The sequence below is a fragment of the Ornithorhynchus anatinus genome, chromosome X5 (genome assembly GCF_004115215.2).
Source record: "Ornithorhynchus anatinus isolate Pmale09 chromosome X5, mOrnAna1.pri.v4, whole genome shotgun sequence".
Classification (NCBI taxonomy): Eukaryota; Metazoa; Chordata; class Mammalia; order Monotremata; family Ornithorhynchidae; genus Ornithorhynchus; species Ornithorhynchus anatinus.
Genome location: NC_041753.1, coordinates 16323535 through 16337550, shown reverse-complemented (window position 1 = coordinate 16337550; position 14016 = coordinate 16323535). Strand labels below are relative to the sequence as shown.

Sequence of the window (14016 nt, the reverse complement as noted above, 5' to 3'; positions counted from 1 at the left end):
GGGGAAATGAGGGCTTAGTTGAGAAGGCCTCTTGGAGGAGAAGTGATTTTAACAAGGCTTTGAAGTTGGGGAGAGTGGTGGTCTGTTGAATAAGAAGGAGGAGGGAGCTTCAGGCCACAGAGAGGACTTGGACAAGGAGTCAGTGGCAAGGTAGATAAAATCAAAGTAGAGTGAGTAAGTTGGCATTAGAAGAGCAAAATGTGTGGGCTGGGTTGTAGTAGGAAATCGGCAAAGTAAGGTAGGAGGGGTCAAGTCGAATGAGTGCTTTAAAGTCAGTGGTAAGGAGTTTCCATTTGATGTGGAGGTACCTGGGCAGACACTGGAGGTTCTTGAGGAGTGATGAGGTGTGGACTGAACATTTTATAGAAAAATGATCTGGGCAGCAGAGTGAAATGTGGACTGGAGCAGGAGAGACAGGAGGTAGGGAGGTTAGCGAGAAGGCTGATACAGGAGTCAAGGCTGGGTGTGTTAAGTGCTTGGATCAGTGGAGTAGCAGTGTGGATGGAGAGGAAAGGGTGGATTAATAATAATAATAATAATAATAATAATAGTGTTTGTTAAGAGCTTACTATGTGCCAAGCACTGTACTAAGCCCTGGGGTGGCTATAATCAAATTGAGTTGGACACAGGCCTTGTCCCACGTGGGGCTCACAGTCTCAATCCCCATTTTGCAGATGAGGTAACTGAGGTACAGCAAAGTGAAGTGACTTGCCCAAGGTCACACAGCAGATGAGTGGCAGATGAGTGATTAGAACCCATGACCTGCTGACTCCCAGTCTTGTGCTTTATTCACTACTCCATGCTGCATCTGTGATGTGAATACACGTGGGCCATTGACTCCAGCAAGTGCTAGCAAATATTGGTTGTTTCCAAATACAACCCCTTTTGTTTTGTCCACCCAGACATTTAATGTGGGCAATCTTCTGCAGTGGATTCCAGTGCTGATTAATGAGGACTCAGATTGATTATCCCTCTCTCAGAATTGCACCTGGAGAGTTTCCAGTACTCTAGCAGCCTCAGCTATGGGAGGGAGAGTCAAGCAGAGGCATACCCATTCCATTCCTAGCTTGGGCAGTGGCTAGCAAGTGGAAGGCGATCTGCTACATGTCAAAACTCTCTTGGGCTGAGCAGCAGCGGCACGGGAGGGAGTCAAGGGTGGAGACTCAAGTTTTCTGTGCAGAAGAAGGTAATGGTAAACCATTTCCATATTTTTACCAAGAAAACTCTATGGACACACTACTAGAATGATTGCCGATGGAGGTAGGGCTTTCTGGGGGAGATGTGTCCATGCAAGTGACTCGACAGCATAAGACAAGACTGACTATAGTCTCACTGGATTGTAAACTCCTAGAGGGAAGGGACTACATCTTATCCTTCTGTATTTTTTAAGGTATTCGTTAAGTGTTTTCTATGAGTCAAACACTGTTCTAAGCACTGGAGTCAGACACAATCCCTGTCCCATATGGGGCTCACAGTCTAAGTAGTTAGTACAGTGTCCTGTATACAGATGACTTACAATAATCTTGTGTTGCTGCAGCTGATTCTGATGGTGATTACAATGACAATAAAACTGATAATGATGATAGTGATGACTACAATGTCACTGATGATGAACAAACAATAAGGTGACTTGGTGTTTGCCCACTGAGAAAAGTAGAATAGAGGAAACTGGAGACTGATCCCAGGAAAGATATATTAGAGCAGAACTGGTGACAAAAGCTTTGAATCAGCAGAAAAGTAAACCAGAAAAGTTATTCGCATCCAGGACCACTAGTCCTGGTTTCTATGCCGCTGTGACGGGAGGCAGAAACCTTCTTAGAGAGATTGTCAGTAGTCTGGCTGCTCTTAGGCAGCCTGGGGAGCAATGAATTAACAGTAAGTGATCAAATTCAGGGTTAATGAACTCTATTTTTAAAACCATGATAAAACCCTGCCACTCCGTGTTGTACAAGAAGGTTAAAAAAAGGACTGAGCACTCCAGATGTCGTTTTAATCAGCAAAGATTCATTGGCTCTGACTTTCTTGGGATCATCAAGAGTTTTTCACTGGCAGCTCGGCTTTCTTTCTATGGGGCACTAACAAAGAATTCTTCAAGGACTGGCAGCATCAGAGGAATGAGTGGAAGCATAGGTATTAATGGAACCAGTATTCTAAACTGAATTTGCTTCCATCTATGAGGCAGGACAGCGGGCAGAATCACAATAAGGTGCCAACTCCATGGAGACAACAGAGCACCCCCACGACCTAAGATTTATCTTGCATGATACTGCCCACTCTTTCTCCCTTTTACTCATGGGATTCCAATAGGGAAGGACCAAAGGTATGTGCCCAAGAATTCCAGATGGGTCCCTCAAAACTGGTGCCCCTAGCACAGCTCCTCTGGTGCTAACCTTCTCACTGTGCCTCGTTCTCTCCTGTCCCTCCTTCAACCCCTGGCCCACGTCCTGCATCTGGCCTTGAACGCCCTCCCTCCTCAAATCCACCAATCACACATCCCCCCTTCAAAGCCCTACAGAAGGCTCACCTTCTCCAAGAGTCCTTCCCAGACTAAGCCCTCCTTTTCCTCAGCTCCCCCTCCCCTCCACATCGCCCCGACTAGCTCCTTTTGCTCTACCCCCCTCTTCCCGCCCCACAGCACTTGTGCATATATGTACATATCTATAATTCTATTTCTTTATATCAGTGCCTGTTTAATTGTTTGATGTATATATATCTATAATTCTATTTATTTATATTAATGCCTGTTTACTTGTTTTGATGTCTGTCTCCCCCCTTCTAAACTGTAAGCCCATTGTGGGCTTACAATAAGTCTCTCCTTATTGCTGAATTGTACTTTCCAAGCACTTAGTACAGTGCTCTGCACAGAGTAAGCACTCAATAAATATGATTGAATGAATGAATGAATGAATGAATGAATGAATGAAAGCAACATCACTTGAAATGATGTAGACCTGCTCAGCAGCATGGCACAGTGGCTAGGGCATGGGCCTGGGAGTCAGAGGGTCATGGGTTCCCATCACGGCTCTGCCCCTTGTCTGCTGTATTACCTTGAGCAAGTCGCTTCACTTCTCTGGGCCTCAGTTACCTCAGCTGTAAAATGGGGATTGAGACTGTGAGCCCCACATGGGACGGAATGTGTCCAACCCAATTTGCTTGTATCCACCCAGCGCTTAGTACAGTGCCTCACACATAGTAAGCACTTAACAAAGACCATAATTATCCCCACCCACCCCGTATACTATGAGGTCTCCCCCCTCTAGACTGTGAGCTCGTTGTGGGCAGGGAAAGGCACCATTTATTGTTGTATTGTACTTTCCCAAGCACTTAGTACAGTGTTCTGCACAAAGTAAGCACTTAATAAACATGATTGAATGAATGAATCCCCCTAACTCTTTCTTCTGCATAAATGGGAGTCAGCTGGCCTGCCCGGCTAGAAACTGATTCCCTCTCTGGGTGTTCCTTACCTGGAAGGTGGGGAAGTGGAGAGGATTGGAGAGTGGAACTCCAGACCAGAAGGAGGGGAACTATCATTGCCTATCAACTCTGTTATGGTGTACTCTCCCAAGCACTTAGCACAGTGCTCTGCACCCAGTAAGCAGTCAATAAATATGATTGATTGATCGATCCATTCAGTGGAATGTTGCTGGAAAACCAGGTCTCCCTCTAAAGCAGTGTCCCCTCTAAGATACAAGAATGCACATACCTTTAGGATAACTTCCTTGAAGTTAAAAAGAACTTTGGCACCTCTGTAACCCATTGCTTAGGTTTGAAACATACTGTCAAATATATTCAGGATAATATTATCAATGTTCCCAACTGCACATGTATTTGTAATTCAATCCTTGCACTGCCTAAATTTATGGCAGAGCTCAGCATTTGACACAGCATGCTATTATTACCTGGGTATTCACTTTCCTTCACAGAAAGATAGAATAATCATGGAGATAAAGCAGAAAATATGTGTGTGTGTGTGTGTGTGTGTGTGTGTGTGTGTGTGTGTGCTCATATGTGTGTACATGCACACATAGCATAGTAGATTTCCCCTCAGTTTGTAAAGGGAGGTTAAATGCAAAACTAGGAAAATGAAGAGTGATGTGTCTGCAAGCTGCGGTTTTCCCTGGATAGTTTAAATACCTTTTGATTGAAAAAAGAGATTCATCTTATGGAAATCTTCAGAGGTCTTCCAGCAGGAAACCAGACTTGTCATTTAGTTAAATGGCCCCTAGATGTCACAGACAGTTTTTTTGTTGTGCATAAATAGTGCAGACATGAATAACAAAATGACAGTTCCCTAGCTACCTGGACAATCCAACTTTCTGATTGTCAGTTTAAATCGAATATTACCCACGAGGCAGCTAAGCCCATTGAAGAGTGGCAATCAGTAGCAAAGACAGCTCTCAGGTCAAAAGTTTGATTCATAGAAGTCTGATCTCTATAAATGAAAGCCAAAAAACCAGATAAGAAATGCATGCTTTGTGCAAATAAAGACCTGGGGTTTTTACATGGATGGTACATAAAGTGACAAAAGTGAAACAGCAGAATGTTTTCCTTGTCTAATACAAGTATGACTTGTCTCTCATTTCAGTATATTATCAATTATATGGTCAAAAGAAGGAGAGAGGATTTACAGGAGTACAAGGAAACTAAGCCCATAAATACAGAATCCCCAAATCTCCTTTAATCTTCCACCATCCTGACTCCTTTCCCCTAATATTTAGCAGTGCAGTTAAGGCATACAGGGCAATTATAGTTTACAGTCTTCCTTATGGTTGTCAGTTCTGCTTCTACCATATTCCACAGATTGCAGTTCTAGAACATTTCTACCAATGTTACCTTAGTGCCATCCTTAGTGTTGGTATTATGCTCAATCAATCAATCATTCACATTTATTGAATTCTTACTGTGTGCAGAGCACTGTACTAAGCACTTGAGAGAGAACAATATAACAGAGTTGGTAGACCCATTCCCTACCCACAAGGAGCCTACAGTCTTGAGTGGGAGACAGACATTAATTTTGAATAAATATATTTTGGATAGGTACATAAGTGCTGTGGGGCTGAGAGAGGGGTGGAAAAAAGGATCCATATCCAAGTGCAAGGGAGAACCACAGAGAGCGGGAGAAGAGGAAATTAGGGCTTAGTCGTAAAAGGCCTCTTTGGAAGAGATGTGCTTTTTATAAGGTGGGGAGAATTATCATCTCTCAGTTGTGAAGAGGGAGGGCATTTCAGTGCAGAAGCAGGATGTGGGCAAAAGATCAGTGGCAAGATAAATGAGATTGAAGTAAAGTGAGTAGGTAGGTTGGTATTAGAGAAGTGTGAGGGCTGGGTTGTAATGGGAAAGAACTGTGTCTACCAACTCTATTATATTGTACTTTCTCAAATGCTTAGTACAGTGCTCTGTGCACAGTAAGTACTCAACAAATACAGTTGATTGATTATTTGAAATCAGAGAAGTAAGTTAGGAGAGCCAAGGTGATTGAGTGCTTTAAAGTCAGTGAAAATGAGTTCCTGTTTGATGGGCAAGGTGATTGAGTGCTTTAAAGTCAGTGAAAATGAGTTCCTGTTTGATGCAGAGGTGGATGGGCAACCACTGGAGGTTCTTGAGGAGTGGGGAAACATGACTGAATGGTTTTGTAGAAAAATGATTTAGGCAGCAGAATGAAATAAGGACTGAAGTGGGGAGAGAAGGCAGAGAGGTCAGTAAGGAGACTGATGCTAATCAAGGTGGGATAGGATAAGTACTTGGAACAACATGGTGGCAGTTTGGATGGAGAGGAAGAGGTGGATTTTAGCAATGTTGTGAAGGTAGAGCCAACAGGCTTTGATGAGAGATTGAATATATGGGTTGACTGGGAGAGATGAGTTGAGGATATTGTCAAGGTTATGGGTTTGTGAGTCAGGGAGGAAAATGGTGCTGTCTACAGTGATGGAAAAGTCACGGGAGGACACAGTTTGGGTGACCAGAAAGGGACCCAGAACAGAGCCTTGAGGGACTCCCACAGTTAGGGGGTGGGAGTCAAAAGAGGGGCCTGCGAAAGAGACTGAGAATGAGCAGTCAGAAAGATATGAGGAAAACCAGGAGAGGATAGTGTCTGTGAAATCAGGTTGGATGTTTCTAGGAGAAGGGGGTGGTTCAGTGTTGAAGGCAGCTGAGGGGGTCAAGGAGGATTAGGATGGATTAGAGACCATTTGATCTGGCAATAAGAAGATCATAGGTGCCTTTGAGAGGACAGTTTTGGTGGAGTGAAGGGGGCAGAAGCCAGATTGGAGGGGGTCAAGGAGAAAATTAGAGAAGAAGTGGAGGCAGTGGGTTTAGACAACTCACTCAAGGAATTTGGAGAGGGATGGTAGAAGGGAAATGGACTGATAACTGGAAGGATTTGTGGAGTTCAGAGAGGTTTTTTTTTAGGATGGGGCAATATGAGCATCCTTTACTCTTCGCTTTCTCTTACAATCTCCATATTCAGTCTTCAGAAAATCCTCTCAGTTCTTCCTTCACATCTCCATCCAAACTGCCACCACACTCGTCCACTTGTTATACTTCAACTAGACTAGCACATCAGCCTCTTCTCAGATCTCCCTGCCTCCGGACTCTCTCTTCTCCAGTCCATGCTTCCCTCAGGAGGTCAAGATCATTTTTCTAAAACATTGCTTTCCCCTATCTCCCAACTCCTCAAAAATCTCTAATGCTTGTCTATTCCTGTCTGCATCAAACAGAAAATCCTACCCATCAGCTTTAAGGCAGTCAGTCAGCTCTCTCCCCTAGCTAATCTTGTTCCTCTCCAACTACACCTCAACTCACACACTTCTCTCCCCTCAAGCCAACCTTCTCACTGTTTCTCCTTTTCATCTCTTGCAGCCATTTTACTCACGCCCTCCCTTCTGCCTATAATTCCCTCCCCATCTTCAAAGCCTTTCTGAAATCACATCTCCTCCAGACCACATTCCCTGATTAATCTCTTGTCTCCCCACCCTATTCCTTGACCCCCCCACTTCCACTTCAGGACTTTCTTGTCCCCTAAATACTTTGGGGGACAATATCATCACAACCCCCAGTAGCATTTTTGGGCCTATCTTTAAACTCTTTTGCTTCTCTCTTCTTTTAATTTATTTTTGTGTCTATCTCCTCCCACCTCAACCTCCAGGCTGTAAGCTCCTTGAGGGCAGGAGTAATGTCTTCCAACTCCATGATACTTTCCCAAGTGCTCAGTGCAGTGCTCTGCATGGATGGATTTAAATTCTGGAGGATGATTGAGGGTGGGAAAAAATTCAACTCTGGAAGTTCAGTTTCTAAATGTCCCTGCCATGACAAAAAAAACTCACAAAGAGAATCATAGGTCGGATGAGTGCTGGGCTCTTTATTTTTTCTAATAAAAGGCTGATTTTAGTATGATTCTGAGGATATGAGGATAGATACTACTTGACACTCCATCTTTAGTGCTAGACATTTGGGGTCTAGGAATGACAGAATTCTATAATATTCTGCCCATCCGGAATGCAATTTGGGCCCAGCCTACAGCCTTTTTCTGATGCTGAAACAAGATTGATCTCTTCTAATGAAGTCTGGGACAGTCAGTGAAGGAGACACTCCGCTCTCCCAGAAACAATGCACCTCAGGGTAGCACGATGCTGAGAGGGAAGGTTTTCATTAGGATGTAAAGTCCACCCCATATCTCCCTGGGCATCCCACTTTTATTTCTAATCACTGAAAGAGAAGAGATTCATTCCTGGATCACACTGTTTGGCTGGAGCATTCAGCAATGAATGAGTGAAGAGTTCTTTGAACAACATGAACCAGCAGTCAGAAGTTGCACCTGGTGGGAAACCTTCCACATGGTACACTGTCTGCTAATGGATGAAAATGGCAAGGAAATGTCTCATTCCTGCAATTAACAGTGAGACATGAATTAGCTGCCTTCACTTTCAGGGATGCAATATTCAGGTCTAGAAAGCAAGGAATGAAGGGAGCTGGAAAGGGTAGAGGAAGAGACACTAAACAGTCACTATATACTGTTGATATATGATTGATGGATGGATGGATTGACAAGCGCTTAGTACAGTGCTTTGCACACAGTAAATGTTCAGTAAATATTATTGAATGAATGATTGAATGAATGAACAGGCCCTGAGCCTGAGTTCCTGGGATATGGAAAGAGTAGAGTAAGGTGGGGAGTTAGGAGGATGCTGGGAGACGCCCAAGACAGAGGCTGAAGCTCTTAGTTGCCCTTAGGGGTCAAGATATCACAGGATCAATTTCTGATACCTTAAGATCCTCCAAAGGTATACCTTCAATTTCTTTCCAAATCAGGTTATGTAAAATTAACCCTGCCCCAACTCCATACTTTTCATTCATTCATTCATTCATTCAATAGTATTTATTGAGCGCTTACTATGTGCAGAGCACTGTACTAAGCGCTTGGGATGAACAAGTCGGCAACAGATAGAGACAGTCCCTGCCGTTTGACGGGCTTACAGTCTAATCGGGGGAGACGGACAGACAAGAACAATGGCACTAACCAGCGTCAAGGGGAAGAACATCTCGTAAAAACCGATGGCAACTAAATAGAATCAAGGCGATGTACAATTCATTAACAAAATAAATAGGGTAACGAAAATATATACAGTTGAGCGGACGGGTACAGTGCTGTGGGGATGGGAAGGGAGAGGTGGAGGAGCAGAGGGAAAAGGGGAAAATGAGGCTTTAGCTACGGAGAGGTAAAGGGGGGATGGCAGAGGGAGTAGAGGGGGAAGAGGAGCTCAGTCTGGGAAGGCCTCTTGGAGGAGGTGATTTTTAAGTAAGGTTTTGAAGAGGGAAAGAGAATCAGTTTGGCGGAGGTGAGGAGGGAGGGCGTTCCAGGACCGCGGGAGGACGTGACCCAGGGGTCGACGGCGGGATAGGCGAGACCGAGGGACGGCGAGGAGGTGGGCGGCAGAGGAGCGGAGCGTGCGGGGTGGGCGGTAGAAAGAGAGAAGGGAGGAGAGGTAGGAAGGGGCAAGGTGATGGAGAGCCTTGAAGCCTAGAGTGAGGAGTTTTTGTTCCTGATAGAAGCCCTTCCCTCACATTCTTTGGCTTTCCACACCCTGAACTCACCTTCCCAGACTCCGTTGGCTCTCTCTCTGTGCCCCCCACAACTACTTTCCCAGCTTACCCATCCACTCCAAATCCACTCAGATTTCCCCAGTTTTTGCTTCAACATAAAAGGAAAAGGATCCACCATCACTGCAAACCTCACGACCCCTACTCCACCACAGCCACAAAAGTCAGGGGGCCAAGGTTGGGGCTGATCAGGGCAGAAATTTTCATCATTTTGTGGAAGGATGTTGTGTTTGTGCACTTCTCTGAGGGTACTCCTGGCCTTCCCATCCCACCTGCTCCAGAGCCATAGTGTCTCCCTCCCAGGTCCCTCTGATCCGCATTCCATTTCTTAGCCTTGGAAGCCAGGAGTCACAACAAAGGGATGGCTGGGTGATGAAAATGTAAATACTGGACATAAAACTATCGAGTGCTATATCCACACTGGATGGGGGCAGAACAGCTGAAAATGAGACTATCGGTCTAAAAGTGGACGAATGGCCATCCTTCCTGCAAGATGAAGGAGCTAGGAGCTTCCATAGTCAAGCTAGGAGCTTCCATATTCACCAAGTGCTTTCAAATGGCAGCAGGAGAATGGCATAGAACAAAGCTGCTAATACTTTTCAGGGGTAAACATCTGATAGCCAGTTTCCAAATTAGCCAGGACACTCACCAGGAACAGGACTGATCTCTTGCCAGGTCTCTAATTTTGACTAATCATCCTTGGGGAGAAGAGCAGATTCTACTCCTGGCCAAGTAGAAAAAGAAAACTAGATGACTCGACATGATTAAAAGGGGAATAGCAAGTTTCAGTAATGTGATATCCCAAACTGCAATTTTTTCACCGTGTGAAAACTAGTGAAATTTGATTTTGAGAAATCAGTGCTGGAGGCTTTAGGAAATGTTAAAATATTCAACTAAATGAGGTTCAAATCAATCTCCATGGAGGGAATTAGATTAAAAAGCTTCAGTGGGGATATTTGCCTTTTGAACAACAGTTTATTCAGTTCTACAATGATAATTCTAGAGTGGGTAAAACTGTTTTCAAATTGATCATTTCATTAAAGTTTTGCAATGATGTGCTCTTTCGTTTTCTTATCAATATACTGCCACCTCTCCTGGATGAATTCATTTCCTAAAGACCAATTTCAAGAGCACAGAATTCTAGTGTGGGGGATATACCAATCCAAAAATGATCCATCACATTCTCGGTGAACTGTCCCCTTGGTCCTTGTCACCTGCAGGATATCACCACAGCACAATCGTTTCATTGCAGAAACTCCCCCTAAAATCACCCCCAACACTGTACCTGGAGAATCGGGACAATAATGGTTGGTAGGGAAAAGGGACATTAGGGGAGGGAGAAGGAATTCCCTACATCATTTATTTTTTATCACTTAAACAAGTAATAGACATCTGGGGCGAACAAAGGACATTCAGATAAATGTCCCCTATCTTGGAAGAATATGAGTGTTGTGTTCAGATGAATTAGCTCCAGACTTTGTTGCTTTGTATTTAAATAGTGGTGTCCTAAGCGACCCATCATTATGGAGAATTGGATTTCAGTTGTGCTGAATATGTCACCCCAAAGAGCAAGTCTTTGGGGACTTGGAAGTGTCTAGTGATGCCTAGTGTTTGCCAAAAGGTCAGAACGTAAGTTACATCCCCATCCCAGAAATGGGACAGCTAAAAGATTCTGCTTAGTATCAACTGAGTGTGTTTTGCAATGAGAAGGGTGGTGAACAAACTGGATGTTTTCTAAGCACAAAGAATTCCAAACCGCTGAGACTCTTTAAAGCTAGACTTCCTCGTCATAGTTCTTCAAGAGGACTTCCCTGACTTAGCCCTCCTTTCCTCTTCTGCCACTCCCTTCTGTGTCACCCTGACTTGCTCCCTTTATTCATCCCCGCTCCCAGCCCCACAGCACTTATGTACAAATCTGTAATTTATTTTTTTAATTAATTTCTGTCTCCCCCCACCTTTAGACTGTAAGCTCATTGAGGGCAGGGACTGTGCCTATAGCTTTAGTATACTCTCCCAAGTGCTTATTACAGTGCTCTGCGCACAGTAAGCACTCAATAAATATGATTAAATGAATAAATGAATGAATGAATAGCTAAAACACATTCTGCTGGCTTTTTCTGGCTCTCAGGGTGAGTCAAGGATAATCCCAGTTCCCAGTGAATACCCCATGGTTTTCTAAGGGATGCATTCTTCCAAGTCAATCCACACTTTCCAGAGCAGCACTCACAGTCAACAAGAAATTCTGGGACACTTCAGTCCAAGACCCAACATTCTCTTAAAAAGGAAAAAAATCTGTTTGTTCATCTGAATAACAGAATTAATAGATGAAGAGCTCAGTGCTATAAATTACAGCATCACCAAGTGGGAAAAGCATGGGACCAGGAGTCAGGAGACCTGGGTTCTAGGACCAGCTCTGCAACTTGCTTGCCCAGGTACAAGGAACTGTATGTAATCAAGTGTCTCATACAATGGGGGCTATGTCTGGGAGTATGAGTCATCCACTTGGATCATTCAGTCTAATCAAGTGGAGTATTACTCAACTCCCTGCTGTGTAGCCCCATTACTCGAGAGGAGAAGGGGGGGGGGGGGGTGGTAAGAAAGAAGGGAAGGAGAGGACCAAAACCGGAGCTAATCTTCCCTTCAAATCAGCCTTTGAGGAAGTTCAACTACAAGGGGGGTTTGGAGGGAGGAGGTGTGAGGTGTAATATTAAATATGCAACCACAACTGATCCTAGATTTGAAGGATGATGTCGTCTTTTGAACTTCAATGAATTTCTGGCCCCACAAATTGAATCCATAGCACGGAGAATGCTGGTTAACCACAGCCCTCACTTTCCTGCTTCAGACTCTGCATGCTGGAGCACAGTAATAAGTGAACCTTAGGGGTCTATCACTGGGGAACTCTTGTTCCTAGAAGAGGGCCATGTATCAGAAAAATGGCATCTTGAATTTTATGAAACATTTTCACATGAGTTTAAACATTCCAGTAAAATAACATTTTTTGTTGTTTTAGAACAGGAAGACAAGGGACTAAAGGAGCAAGGGGAAGATCAATCAATGATATTTATTGAGTGCTTACTGTGTGCAGAGCACTGTACTAAGCACTTGGGAGAATACAATATATACAATTGGTAGATACTACCCCCGTCCACAAGGAGCATACAGTCCAGAGGATACTGGCCTGGGAGAGCCACAGTGCCAGGAAAACTTTGTGCTTCAATGTTTCAAAGGACAGTATTCTGCTCCTTCCCTTCCCCTGGACCTAAGTCACTCTCTGGTGGCAAGGTAGCACTCTACTTAGGCCAGGTCTTGCCTGCAGATCTTATGGATTCTGAAATTGTGATGCTAGGCCAAATCCAGATGGGATTTAGACCTTTCATGAGGTCAGGTCACTGCTGGACTAAAAAGGAAGGGGGAAAGGGGTGGGAGATATATATTCATAATGAAGTAGCACGACCTAGTGGAACGAGCACAGGCCTGGGAGTCAGAAGACCTGGGTTCTAATCCTGCCCTGCTAATTTCTTGCAGTATGTCCTTGGGCAAGTCACTTAACTTTCCTCTGCCTCAGTTTCCTCAACTATAAAAAAATGGGGTCTAAGTACCTGTTCTCCCTCCTACTTAGACTGTGAGCTCCATGTAGGACCTGATTATCTTGTATCCAACCCGGCACTTAGAACAGTGCTTGACACATAGTAAATGCTTAACAAATGTTATAATAATAGTTATAATGATAATAATAATAATAATGTCAAAACAAAAACCATACAAAACTACATTTACTTTTTATATGGGTTCTGCTCCAGCAGCTATGTAAATTGCCAGAATCGGCAGGCATACATGTTCTCCCTCTCTCCAACCTCAGTTCACAAATCTTTCTCTCTGTGGATTTCACTTAACCTAGTCACCCTTACAGGGGATGGTGGAAGGGAGTGGGGAGAAGGGAGTGAAGGTAAGTTAAGCATACTGTAAAATGCCAAATCAAATTTTCTGCCTCTTTCACAAAATGATACAAATGTATAGTGAAAAATTTGTTTGGAAAATTTCAAGAGTTCTTGGAGAAGGGTGCTGAACAATTCCAGTTCTGAGCCATTAAGAGAGAAAAAATATTCTCTCCTTCAAGATAAGAGCTAGGCACCTCCAGCAAGCTCAGCTGAATAAACCTGTTCAATTTTGTGATGTTATTTTATATACATTAATCTTGCCCTTGCAGATATCTGTGAAATAAATGCACTGTTCTACCTGATGAAGAACCACTAGGCTTGTATCATCCTTCACTGGAGAAAGGGTTGTTTGTATTGGATTGGTTTGCCTCTTACAAGGCAGAGGTCAGGGAGAGGGGTTATTAATAATAATGAAAATAATAATCATTAAGTGCTTGCTATATGTCAAACACCATACTTTGTACTATGTAGATTCAACATCATTAATCAACAAGTTCATCATATGGTGCTCACAGTCTAAGTAGGAGGGAGAACAGTTTTAAAATCCCCATTTTACAGATGAGAGAAATGAGGCACAGAGAAGGTAAGTGACTTGCCCAAGGTCACATAGCAGGTAACTGGCAGATCTGGGATTAGAACTCAGGTCCTCTGACTCCGAGGCCTGTGCTTATGTGAGATTCCAGGAGCAGGGAACCCAAAAGGGTCAAGGAAGGAAGCATTCATTGAGATTGTTTCTCAGTCAATCATTCAGTGAGTCAGTGGCATTTACTGAGTGCTTTTTATGTGCAGAACACTGTTCTAAATGCATGGGAGAGTACAGTGCAACAGAATTAGTAGACACATTCCCTGCTCACAAGGAGCTCACAATCTATAGGGGGAGACAGACATAAATCTGTGAAAAAGATGTGTGAAGATGTGTAAATAAATAAATTGGGGATATGAACATAAGTGCTGTGGAGTGACTATCAAGTGCCTTAAC

General features: G+C 43.8%; 1 non-coding gene across 1 annotated transcript; it reads left to right on the top strand.

Moving 5' to 3' along the window:
• Positions 1-970: 970 nt before the first annotated feature.
• Positions 971-1108, top strand: LOC114808346. Its single transcript, XR_003756192.1, has one exon. It is a non-coding gene; the product is annotated as a small nucleolar RNA SNORA7 (small nucleolar RNA).
• Positions 1109-14016: the final 12908 nt, after the last annotated feature.